At 43.3% G+C, this 12,156-nt stretch overlaps 1 long non-coding RNA gene across 4 annotated transcripts; it reads left to right on the top strand.

Moving 5' to 3' along the window:
• Positions 1-1,476: 1,476 nt before the first annotated feature.
• On the top strand, positions 1,477-10,669 carry LOC310670765. Of its 4 annotated transcripts, XR_014507624.1 has the most exons (5): positions 1,477-1,603; positions 2,247-2,367; positions 5,817-6,039; positions 10,067-10,162; positions 10,586-10,669. It is a non-coding gene; the product is annotated as an uncharacterized lncRNA (long non-coding RNA). The 4 variants fall into 4 exon arrangements; XR_014507625.1 differs by lacking the exons at positions 1,477-1,603; positions 2,247-2,367 and adding an exon at positions 4,509-4,726; XR_014507626.1 differs by lacking the exons at positions 1,477-1,603; positions 2,247-2,367 and adding an exon at positions 4,509-4,726 and having other exon boundaries at positions 5,218-6,039.
• Positions 10,670-12,156: the final 1,487 nt, after the last annotated feature.

Genomic DNA, 12,156 nt, shown 5'->3' with positions numbered 1-12,156 from the left:
ACTTAGAGATCTGCAAAACTGGCAGCACTCTGTCCAAACCTCACTGAAAAGACCATGCTTAGACAAAATGTTATGTTAAAGCAGATTTGTTTTTAATGCAAACATGGTAACCATAAACTTATTTTAAAGGTGCTTTCAGGAATCATTTCTCCTCCATCCACACAGGAAGCAAATTTCTACAGCTTGAAATAGCCTTTAAAGATACATTCAGCTAACTGGAGACAGGGGGTAGTTATTATTCCAGTGTTCCTGGGGCCCCAGACACGCTAGCAAGCTGAGATTTATCTACCAGAAAGAGCAGTGGCAGAGCCCTCATGTTGTTCTGCTACCCTTGTGACATTCAGGCCATGCCAATGTTGCTTTATATAAGAAGCCATTGTTGAAATGGAGCTTAATTCATAAAAAGTGCAACTCCATGGTGAAATGTAGCATATAAGCTCCCAATCAAATAGCAGTTGGCTACTCTTCCCTCTTTTTTACAGTTAAATAGTTCTGTTGATCACTTGCCCTCAATATTACAGCTGATAACAATTCTGTTCAGGGGGAAAAACACAAAGGAAGAGAAGCTTCCTTGCTTGAGGCCAATTCAGAACTGTAACAAGAGCAGTGTTAGTGAATGTGGGGCAACCCATGGCCCGTTTACACTTTTTAAAAAGCATTTCATAATTACAGATTTTATATGTAATTATGTGCTCTGCCCATGTAGCACCAATCTTAAAAGATCTGTGCTCACTTCCAGTGTGTCTCTGGGTGTCCTCTAAAGCCTTGAGTGGCTTGGGACTGGTCTTCTCCTGAGTTTAAGACCAGGATCAGATGACCTTCTGCAGGTGTCCACAGCAGGTGAAATTAGCATGGTGGTAACTAGAGTTAGCCTTTTCTGTGGACAGCCCTCCTCTAGCAAGGAAGGGAAGCCCCAAGCCTTCTGTCATTCAGCCTCAGGGTCTTAGCAATGTTCTTGCTACAGGAGGGCACGGCTGTGAACTGCTGTGCCATATCTAAAATGAGTTAAATCCCAGGGTAAGGAGAGCGAAATGGTGGTGGTGGGAAGTTCTTGGTCCCTATGCTCGAGTCTTCTCCCATTCTGAAATTTGAACCACCTTTCTTTTCTTCCAGTATCAATCTATTTCTCTTACTGTGGGAGATAGTCATAGAGAGGCTGGCAATAAAGGCATGGAATACGTATTGGAAACCCACAGTAAAGAGGCTACCAACTCAGGAAGAGTTTGATGGCCAGTGTGGTGTAGTGGTTAAGAGCGGTAGTCTCGTAATCTGGGGAACCGGGTTCGCGTCTCCGCTCCTCCACATGCAGCTGCTGGGTGACCTTGGGCCAGTCACACTTCTTTGAAGTCTCTCAGCCCCACTCACCTCACAGAGTGTTTGTTGTGGGGGAGGAAGGGAAAGGAGAATGTTAGCCGCTTTGAGACCCCTTAAAGGGAGTGAAAGGCAGGATATCAAATCCAAACTCTTCTTCTTCTTCATATTGAAGCGTCTTGAGCAAATAAATGGCCACATTCCACCAGCTGCTGCTTCCTGCTTGGAGGGACACCACCTCTGAGCTCCCAGGCTCTGCTCCAAAATCTCTGGAAACCTGGCAACCTGGCTGGTGAGTAGCAGTAGCAGAAGAGGAAGGGACAGGATAGGGGGCTTCAGGACATTATGTAGGGGAAAGCACAGTAAGAACCAGAACCCTCTCCAGTGAGTGCAGGCTCATCCTGCCCTTGGGCTGCATTTACTCCAAATAGCAGGCACCTGCCCCACTCCTCACATTATGCCTGAAGCATGCTGTGCCGCTTTGCTCTTCCACGACATCCTCTGTCAAAGGCCTCTTGTAATGGTTTAGAAGTGGAAGAAGAAGAGAAGAGTTTGGATTTGATATCCCGCCTTTCACTCCCCTTCAGGAGTCTCAAAGCGGCTCACAATCTCCTTTCCCTTCCTCCCCCACAACAAACACTCTGTGAGGTGAGTGGGGCTGAGAGACTTCAGAGAAGTGTGACTGGCCCAAGGTCACTCAGCAGCTGCATGTGGAGGAGCGGGGAAGCGAACCCGGTTCCCCAGATTACGAGACTACCGCTCGTAAGTGGGCGGGCAATAGCTTCCTGGTACAACATAGAGAATCCCAGATAAATTTTGTGACTGTCCAAGAACTTAACAAGATACAGTGGGAAATGAGAACAGACTCCAGGATTTGACTGTCAGCATTTATCTATGTATTTCCAGAAAGTTAAAACATGTATTTCTCCTTACAGGCACTCACAAAATTCATCTGGGATTATGATCATTCGCATGTGTTGACATTTTGGTCATTTATGTGAAGGTTACCAGAATGGTTACAAAGAAGCCCCCATTCAACTTCCAGAGTGAGAATTGGTGAGGCCTGAAACATACCCCTGCCCAAGCTTCATTGTCTTGCTGAAAAGGACTGCTCTCAGGTATCCTCCTGTCGCTACACTGTAAATTATTTGTTTTGTTCCTATAGTGCCATCTGTGTGTCTGATGCTTTAAAAAAAGTGCAAGAGACCTATAACCTAAAATTTGACACAGGAGACAACAGAGAAAGGGGGAGGAAATAGGTTGTGGAAGTAACTACCATATGTCAGCTTCAGACTATGTGACTGACATCTCCTGCTCATACCACTTTCACCATTCCTGAGCCTTTCTGTAAGCGGGTGAGACTGCCAGCACATGTATGGGAAAATGTCCTTCTCTGCATGAGCAAAATACAGTGGTACCTCGGGTTACAGACACCTCAGGTTACAGACTCCGCTAACCCAGAAATAGTACCTCGGGTTAAGCACTTTGCTTCAGGATGAGAACAGAAATCACATGGCAGTGGCACTGAGGCAGCGGGAGGCCCCATTAGCTAAAGTGGTACCTCAGGTTAAGAACAGTTTCAGGTTAAGAACGGACCTCCAGAACGAATTAAGTTCTTAACCCAAGTTACATCATGTCAGTACTTCATTAATTCAAATATAGTGCAGTTGTGAACCTGAAACATTTCATAAGAAGCAAGCAAGGCAAAAAAATTGCAAAAGTGCTGGCTATTACTATTTTCTTATTCTGTTTTGCTCCCATTTGTGAGTAGCTTGCTTGATTACTGAAGAAGAGGTCCTATGTCCCTGCAATATCTTCCTTTGTAAACAGAGTTGGGCATTTTTTTGCTAAGGGTTTCCTTACTTCATGGCTGTCCTTTTCCTCTTATGGATTAGAGAAATATCAGATAAACATAGGTTGGCTGTTTTAAGGGAAGAATCATGAATGTGATCTTAACTGATTCTATAAAAAATCCGAGCAATGTTCCATGGGAGAAATAAATTGCAAGAAAGGTTTGACTAAAACCTTTGGTACAGATAATTGCTGCTGTGTATTAGTTTCAGGGAAAAAGATTTCTCAAACCAAGCAATAACTGTAGACTCCTGTAATGGTCTATTATGGGGGTTGGGAATCCAAAAGCAACTGTGGTATAGGTTTAGGACCAACTAAAAAGTTATAAAGAAGTAAGCAAGCTTTTGAGTTTTCCATAAGAATATCTGTTAAACAAAAAACAAAAAAAATTTAAAAAAGAGGGTGGTAAGAGAGAAACAGGCATTGCTGAGAATGGTGAAAAGTCCAGTTTGTAATAGTCTTGATATGGATAAGAAGTGGCATTATGCAGCCGCAATTAGGTAAGACTATGCATGATACAAAAAGATTTCAAGCTGCACCAAAGGCTAGCAGCACAAAGAAGCATTTTCTTTGAAAATGTAAAAGCTAGCAGTAGAACAAATGGTATAAATTCTAGAGTGGCACTGATAGAAAATTAAAAAATACTTCCAGGAAATCCAAACCATGTAATTGAAATATCAAATACCTTTGAAGATTTCAAGCCATAAAAAAGAGGGAGGAAACCCCTTACTCCTCTTGGAAGTGTGCAATATTCATTGTGACATTCTGTTCTTCCGCCTACAATTGCTGGCAAATTCCAGCCGCTTTGCAGAGTGCTCTGAGTGAGGAGCCGCAAGTGGCAGCATAGCAGTAAATTTGGTGTCTGCAAGGACCCTGCAGAAAGCATGTGATTTAATTTCAAGCAACAGGTGCTCAAAAGTAAACATTACATAGCACTGAACAACACAGACATTTCAAGTTATTTTAAAAATAATAAATATAGAAATTTGTATGACAACACATATAAAAATACATATATTTACATATCAAAATCCTCATTTGCTATGGACTTCCTAGTCTCCTAAACCTATAAATGCCTTACAATTGCACCAACCAATAATTAATTATGTATTTTCACAATAACAAATAATTTAACCTTGCTTCAAGATCATTGTAACACAGATCTTCAATATTTCTCTATAATACTTAGTGTTTTAGAGATGCAATTAATTTAAATAGCTCAATTTGCTCTCACACCATTTTTGTGTAATTTTTGGCACTGAAGAAAAATGCCCCCTTTTCTTCCCTTTTTTTTGACACTTCTAATGAAAATAGTCACCGAATTCATTTACTTACCCTCACTTTCACTTGCCCTCAGTAAAATCATCACACATCCAAATCTGATTGGCCCATGTGGCATTATGATGTAATCCCCTTCACTAAGTGTACTTTGAGTGTGCGATTAGCCACACAATTATTCCTGGGAAGTGGAGAAAGAAGGAGCAGTCAGGAATGTGCAAAGAAGAGCACTAAACCAACAGCCACCAGAGAAAGGGAAAATAGCATTTATCTCGATGGGATAAAAGTGAATCTTTGCACAAATTAAATTTTTTTTTGCTGGGGGGGCAGGGAGTAAGGTTCTTGTTATGTACTGAGTTGAATAGGATCCAAACTGCAGCAGTCTGATTGGTCCTAGAACAATAGGATTCAGAATGCAGCAGTCTGATTGGTCCTAGAACAATGCAGCAGTATGATTGGTTGGCAGGAACCACCCAATCATGCTCCAGATAGAAGTGAATCCACAACCTGATTGGCTTACAGTAGAATTCCGGAATTAGCCAATCATGTGCAGCCCATTGTGTAAATAATGTATATAAAGCAGATACTTTGAGGGGACTTTCATTCATTCCTCCTCACCACTATGAGCTGAATAAAGAGCATGAAATCACTTTGCGACTCTGAGTATATTTCAGTTCTACTCCACCAAATGTAGTAATTTCTGCTGAAAAACTGGAACTGGGGTTTGTTTGCTGGTGTTTCCCATTGTTCTCGCCCTGAGTGTACATTTACCTTAAGGGCTTGAAGATGAGTCACCATATACAGACGTAGCCCAAAGAAGGCCAGGCTGCCTGGAATATTTAGCTGCTGAGAGGAAAAGCAAACTATAATGTTAAAATAAATATTCATTTTGGGCTTTTCTTGTCATTTTACAACTAGTTATTTTGCATTGAAAGCATTTTGTACCTTTTCTGTTTCAAGTGCTGAGTTTGTGTAAAATTTATGGTTAATACGATCCTTTCTACCAGAGAAATTAAACCAAAATATCTCCTTAACTTCAGGACTACATCAGAATCGCAATAAGCACACCAATAAATCAGAGGGGGGGGGGGAATTCTTTGGTATTCATTGCAGAAACAGCTCCAGGACTGGGTGAAGAGCCTTATTCCATAAAATCATCACAAGGCAGCAACAATAAAAATACTCTGCACTGCAAAATGAGTGTTTTCCATCCTGCATTCATTGTAATATTACCGTGGAGCAATCAGGCTCCCACTGAATCCATCTGCAGTACATTTGGATGTTCATAAACATATTTTTCACCACCATTACACTCAATATCAATACGGGAAGTTTCAATTTGCAAGCCTAAAATGATTTCTTTATCTGTTCTCAAGCTGTGCCGTCGGAATGAATCCCGGTGATCTATGGCTACAATTACTCAATACTGGATTAAGTGCAGCTACATTATGCAAATGGTTACTGTGATTAGGAAACTGCCTGCAGGCTAATGTGCTGCCAAAGAATACCACGCCATTTTAGAAGATCTTGCTCGCTCTCTACAAATTCAGATGTGAATCACCATTTTTGTTTGTAACTAAATGCGTATCACATGAAAATGTAAGAATTACAGACGCTGATAAATTCGTATGTAATATCCGCCCTCCCCTTCCAAAAACGACAACCGCAGTTTCACTGCCCTACTGCCTTCCTGGTTCAGAATTATGGTTTCGCTGCTGGATCTGAAGAGGTGGCGGCCTTCTTGGTGGAGGCCCTGAACTGACGCAACCCATGAAGACGGGCCATGGGGAGCCTTGCTTAAGCAACAGGTTCTGCATGAGTTCTGTGGGTTCCTATATCCTTTGTCATTCTTATGGTCCCAACTGCTGCTTTGTCCCAGAAATCCTGGTCATAGCTGTCAACTGTCCCTTATTTGGTGGGAAACTCCCTTATCCCAGCGCTGTGTCCCGCTGCTGTCCCTTATTGATGATGTCCCTTAAATTTCCCGGGTTTCATGCTCGCCCGGCTCGGGAGGGAAGCAGCGGCTCGGGGTCCTCCGCCACGAGAGAGAGCACGCGCACGAGCTGCCGCGTCTCTGTCTCTCCCTTTTCCCCCTCAGGGGCGCATCGTGGGTGGGCAGGCAGCCCCTCTCTTGCGAGACTTCTGCCGCACTGCCAGGGGAAGCCAGAGACAGCGGCGGTGGCTGAGGAGTAAGCCTGAGGGAGGAGGAAGTGGAGGGGATAGGGAGGGACGCAGAAGGGCGGCGCTTCAGCAGCCACCGCAGCGCCGCAACTGCCTCATGCTGGGCTCGTGGGCGGCGTGGGCAAGAGTCCCTCTCCCTCCCTCCCTCCCTCCCTCCCTCTCTTTCAGGTGGGGGTCGATCGAACTCCTCACGCCAGGACGACGGCAGCCCCGACGTGCTGCTTAGCATCCCCTCCAACCAGTGCAGCATCTTAATGTAGTGATTTCCCCCTCTGCATCCCTTTCATAACTCTATTTTTATAAATCATTTGTCCATCCATAATTCAAATTTTTACTACAAGTTTTTTGTCAATCCTACCAATGTATGTAACTCTTTACAAAAGCTTTTCAAATAAATTATAAACTTTCTCCATTCTTTATTAAAGAGGTCCTCTCCCTGGTTTCTAATTCTGCCTGTAAGCTTTGCCATCTCAACGTCGTTCATCGGTTTTGTCTGCCACTCTTCTTTGGTCGGAGTTGTAGAGCCTTAAGATCATCTAGTCCAACCCCGTACAAAACACAGTCAGTCGCAGCAAAAGCAGCACGGCTCCATCAGTGGCAGTTTTCTGTATAAGCTAAGCCAAAATCCCTTATTTTGGCTGCTGACCCCTTATTTTCGAGGCTGCTGGTCCCTTATTTTCAAATCTGTAAGTTGACAGCTATGCTCCTGGTTCCAAGCTCCTAGTTCCCAGCTCAAGGTTTTGCTTCTAGCATTTAAAGTCCTAAACAACATGGGAACAGCCGGGGTGCGGCAGCTACCTCAGGCAAGTGAAGCAAAGAGAGAGTTGCGTTTCCCCCTGTGTGTGATAAAACAAGCGGCACATGCCTTTATTTCCTGACAGAGGCAGACTTTGCTACTATGGCTCCTCAGCCAGGCCATAATTTGGTGCCCCCTTCCAGCCCTTGCTCTGTGCCGGCCTGGACAAGTGCTTACAGGGTGGCATGTGGGCGCCCTTTCCGCTTGGCGCCCAGTGCGGGGAAACTGGCCGTGCTGCCCTAAAACTGCCTCAGTCACTGATGAGAGAAGTCCTACACATGCTGAGATTTGAAATGGCAAGTTCTCAGTGAGTTGTCTCTTTTCCTTCCACTCACTGCTAAAATAAGCTTGGTATTCTCGCTGCCTTAAATGAGAAAACGAGGTTATGCACTCCCATTTATTCCCTAGGACTGGGTGAGTTAGGAGGCCTTGGGCAGATCTCCCCAGTAAACACAGATCCCGAATGCCAAGATTGCAAGTGAATTTTAAACAGGCAGTTTACTGCTCCATAACACAGCTTCAAAAATCCTTTCTATTTTCTTCCAGCATTTAAACAGAGCCTACTCTGCTGAGGATTTTTACTGAGGACCAGAACAGGGTTTCTTCCTCTAGGTGGCCAATGCTCAGAAATTTTTCTCAGATGCTTAATTTTTTATATGATTACAAATTCTGCTGCTGAGGAAAGTTACTTCCTTCTGCCTTGCAAAATTATCTGACAATTTCTATTTCCCCCCAAAAAATTTTATTGGTTTTCACAATATTATAAACAAACAAGACAAACAAGACAAACAAGACAAACAAGACAAACAATCTGGTGGAACGCTCTGTCACAAGAGACCAGGGCCCTGCGGGACTTGACATCTTTCCGCAGGGCCTGCAAGACAGAGCTGTTCCACCAGGCCTTTGGCCAGGGCACAGCCTGACTCCCTCCCTCGGCAATCTTCGCAGAGCTCTGGCCCAATGGTTGCCAGTGGCTTGATTTGAATTAATTTTATAATGAATGATTTTAGAGTGTTGTTTGTGCTGTACTTTTGTACTGTTTTATTGTTGTTAGCTGCCCTGAGCCCGGCTTCGGCTGGGGAGGGCAGGATATAAATAAAATTTATTATTATTATTATTATTATTATTATTAATCACAGCCTTATTGAAAATTGCACTTATTAACTTTGTTAAGTGACTTCCTCGCTTCCCCTTGGCTGAATTTCATTGCATGTCCTTTTAACGGTTTTCCAAATCCCAATTCTTATGAAATTTAACTTAAACATTAACATCCTTAAATCTTCACCTTATGGAATTAAACATATGGAATTCAACACTTAACATAAATAAAATCCTAAGCCAATTAAGTATGTGCAAGCTATTTTCAGTTAATTTAACTTAACAAATTTAACTAGATAATCATTAAATTTATTCCACTCTTCCTGATAGTCCTCCTCCTTCTGGTCGTGGACCCTTCCGGTTAGGTCTGACAATTTCTAAGGACCTGGTTGTGAATGTCCAAGTGCGTACGTACCAGAAAACAGAGACTTGTTTACAATTTCCTTTCTCCTTTTATATTTTCGGTTTTCATTGTTCTTCTTTATTTCACACCCCATGTATGGCATATAATGATGGATGGCTGTGAAACTTCCCTAAGCAATTTTTCCATGTGACTCTTACATTCTATCAGTTGGAGACCACAAGTCCATAGGAAGCAAAATTTTAGTTTAACTTTGCATATGCCCAAGATTAATCTACAAATTTGACCCCTCAATTGCCATCAGATCTACAGCTAGCATTATACATATGTATTACAAATGAAAATTGGGTTGATTGGTGAACAAACAGTAGATTTATGTTGTGTAAGTCTTCAGAAAGGCTTCATAACGGAAGAACTTGTTGAAGCAGAGCAACGCTTATCAGCATGCATTAACTTGACATTGGTAGCAGTGAACAAAGGACAGTGTAGGTAGGCGCTTAAATATAGAAACTCCAAAATTTAGCTGCATTTAGTTCAATTCCCATCAAAACACTTTCATTTTTGAAAAAGTAGGTTGTTAATTTCAGGCATCTTGATGTTTAGAGAAAAAGGCTACATATGTATTTTGCGCAAGAGCATAAGAATATCCATGTAGGAGCAAAACTGGATACCTTCTTCTGCCTCAGCTGCAGTAAAAACATGTCTGCCCTCTGGTAGCACAAGGATGGAAGACTGAAGAAACCCCAGCTAAAGAATCATGGCAAGAAAAATTGACGGACTATGCAGAACTGGCAAAACTGACATATAAGCTACAGGACAAGGATAACTGTGACTTTAAGGATGAATGGGAACCCTTTACAAAGTATCTGAAGATGCAAAAAGTGAACTGGACTCCTTGGCAGGTTTTGAATAAACATTCACAAACTTTTTATTGATAATAATCAGCTAAATAGTTTGAGGATCTATACAACTTTGTAACATGCAGAAAACAGCAGTCTCAGAGAAACCAAAGACTGGAACTGAGGGAAGTCGGGGGGTGGGGGCGGGTGGGTTTTTTTGGGGGGGGGTGGAGGAAAAATGGGGGGGGGACAAGGATTATATGTTTTTGGATAATATGTCTTGTTTTAATTTTGAATAAAAAAACCTAAAAACTAAAAACAAAAACATGTCTGCCCTGCTTTGGTGTGCAGGCACCGTGACTCTCCAACGGATTGACTTCACTCTGAAGGCAAACTCTTACATTGTCTCCAAAGACAGACAGATGCCAACAATTGAGCCTGCGTCAGGTCAGTGGTCCAGAAGTGAGAGCTGGACCATAAAGAAGGCTGATCGCTGAAGAATTGATGCTTTTGAATTCTGGTGCTGGAGGAGACTCTTGAGAGTCCCATGGACTGCAAGAAGATCAAACCTATCCATTCTTAAGGAAATCAGCCCTGAGTGCTCACTGGAAGGACAGATCGTGAAGCTGAGGCTCCAATACTTTGGCCACCTCATGAGAAGAGAAGACTCCCTGGAAAAGACCCTGATGTTGGGAAAGAGAAGGAGAAGGGGACGACAGAGGATGAGATGGTTGGATGGTGTTCTTGAAGCTACCAACATGAGTTTGACCAAACTGCGGGAGGCAGTGGAGGACAGAAGTGCCTGGCGTGCTCTGGTCCAGGGGGTCACGAAGAGTCAGACACGACTAAACGACTAAACAACAACAACAGGTCAGTGGTGTTCCTCCAAAGCAGACCAAATGAATAATTGGCCTTATTGTTTGTATTATGATGTGGCAAGATTTGATTTGATTTGACACCAGTTGGAATATTAATAATTGAAAATTAATAAAAAATATTTTGTAAGGAAAGCATGCCAAAGGTGTTATGTGTAAAAACAAGCCATCTCTACATCTGTTGTGGCAAACGTTTTCTAGTTTCTATATATTTCTATATTTGGGATCCAGCGTAAGAGTCTTGGTACGTCTAGGAATGTATCCATCTTCACCTAAGCTTTACAAGTCAACTGAAGCTGCCTCTTTCAACCAGGTCTGTGGTGATTCCTAGTTGTGATTATGTGCTGCAAATGACAAAATAAGAATCCTTCTATGAAATGTGACAGTTTAGCAAAGTCATTAGATTTTGCCCCACATGTGCCCACTGCAACCAGTTTGATCAGCAGAATGGGCACTGCTGCAGGTGCCACCTGATCCCACTGCTGCAGGTGCCACCCAGTGGCGTAGCGTGGGGGGTGCAGGGGGGGCCGGCCGCACCGGGCGCAACATCTGGGGGTTAGGGTTAGGGTGCGCAAATCCACGGGTTAGGGGGCGCAAATTACTTGCCTTGCCCCGGGTGCTGACAACCCACCCTATGCCACTGGTGCCACCTGCATTTGTAAGAAGTCGATCATTTAGTGTAGCAGCACTTGCACTTGGGGACTCGCTGCCTGGGGAGATCAAGCAGGCGCCTTCATGGGACTCTCTTTGATGCCTGCTAAAAACGCTCCTCTCTAGACAAGCCCACATGGGTGCTTAGAAAGCCCAGGTAGTTTAAATCTGTTTTTGACTTTTAAGTTTTGTATTTTTTGAAGCAGGGTTGTAATTTTTCCTTGGTTTTACTGTTTTCTCTTTTGTAAAATGCTCTGAGGCTTTTTACAACCCAGAAGTATAAAAATTTTATGAAATAAAGAAATAAAACATACAGGCAATTGCTTTTTAATTTTTTTGTGAAAGGGATATTGGGGGCTGGGGAGCACAGCACCCTTGGCCTCCACATCAATGCCCTGTTCTCAATGTTTACTTTTTTTAGAAAAATGAGGGGTTTGGGGGGCTTCTTGTTGGTTTGTTGGGGGAGGGGGGGTCTGCCTGCACTTTGTGTCTATGCTTTGCTTGTTTGTGTTTTTTCCGGGGGGGGGGGTTAGGAGTGGGCAGGCTCTGAGCAGCTATTCTTCTGCAAAAATGAATATTTTTCTAGTGCTGTCAGTGTCTTAGATTTCCAGAGGTGCCCCTTGGTCCCCAAACATTGGACTCGGGTTTCTTTGCTCAGCATATTCCCTTTCCTCTGCCCCCTGCTCCACCCCCCCCCCAGCCTGATGCTGAGCAATGCCCTCTTTGTGAGCCAAGAACTGCATTCTGTTCTCCGCAGGTTTTCATTTACAAAACACACCGACTCCACCCAAATATAATGGGAAAACGTGTTTTGGATGCCTCATATGCAATTCATTTTGTGTCTCTGTATGTGACAGAGGGAAAAAGAAGAGAAGGAGAGAGAGGGAGGGAGGCTGATTTAGGGATAGGAATTTA

The sequence above is a fragment of the Podarcis tiliguerta genome (genome assembly GCF_965153285.1).
Source record: "Podarcis tiliguerta genome assembly, chromosome: 1".
In the NCBI taxonomy this organism is placed as follows: Eukaryota; Metazoa; Chordata; class Lepidosauria; order Squamata; family Lacertidae; genus Podarcis; species Podarcis tiliguerta.
Note: the sequence above shows the minus strand (reverse complement) of the source record. Positions and strands in the feature narration are given on the sequence as shown.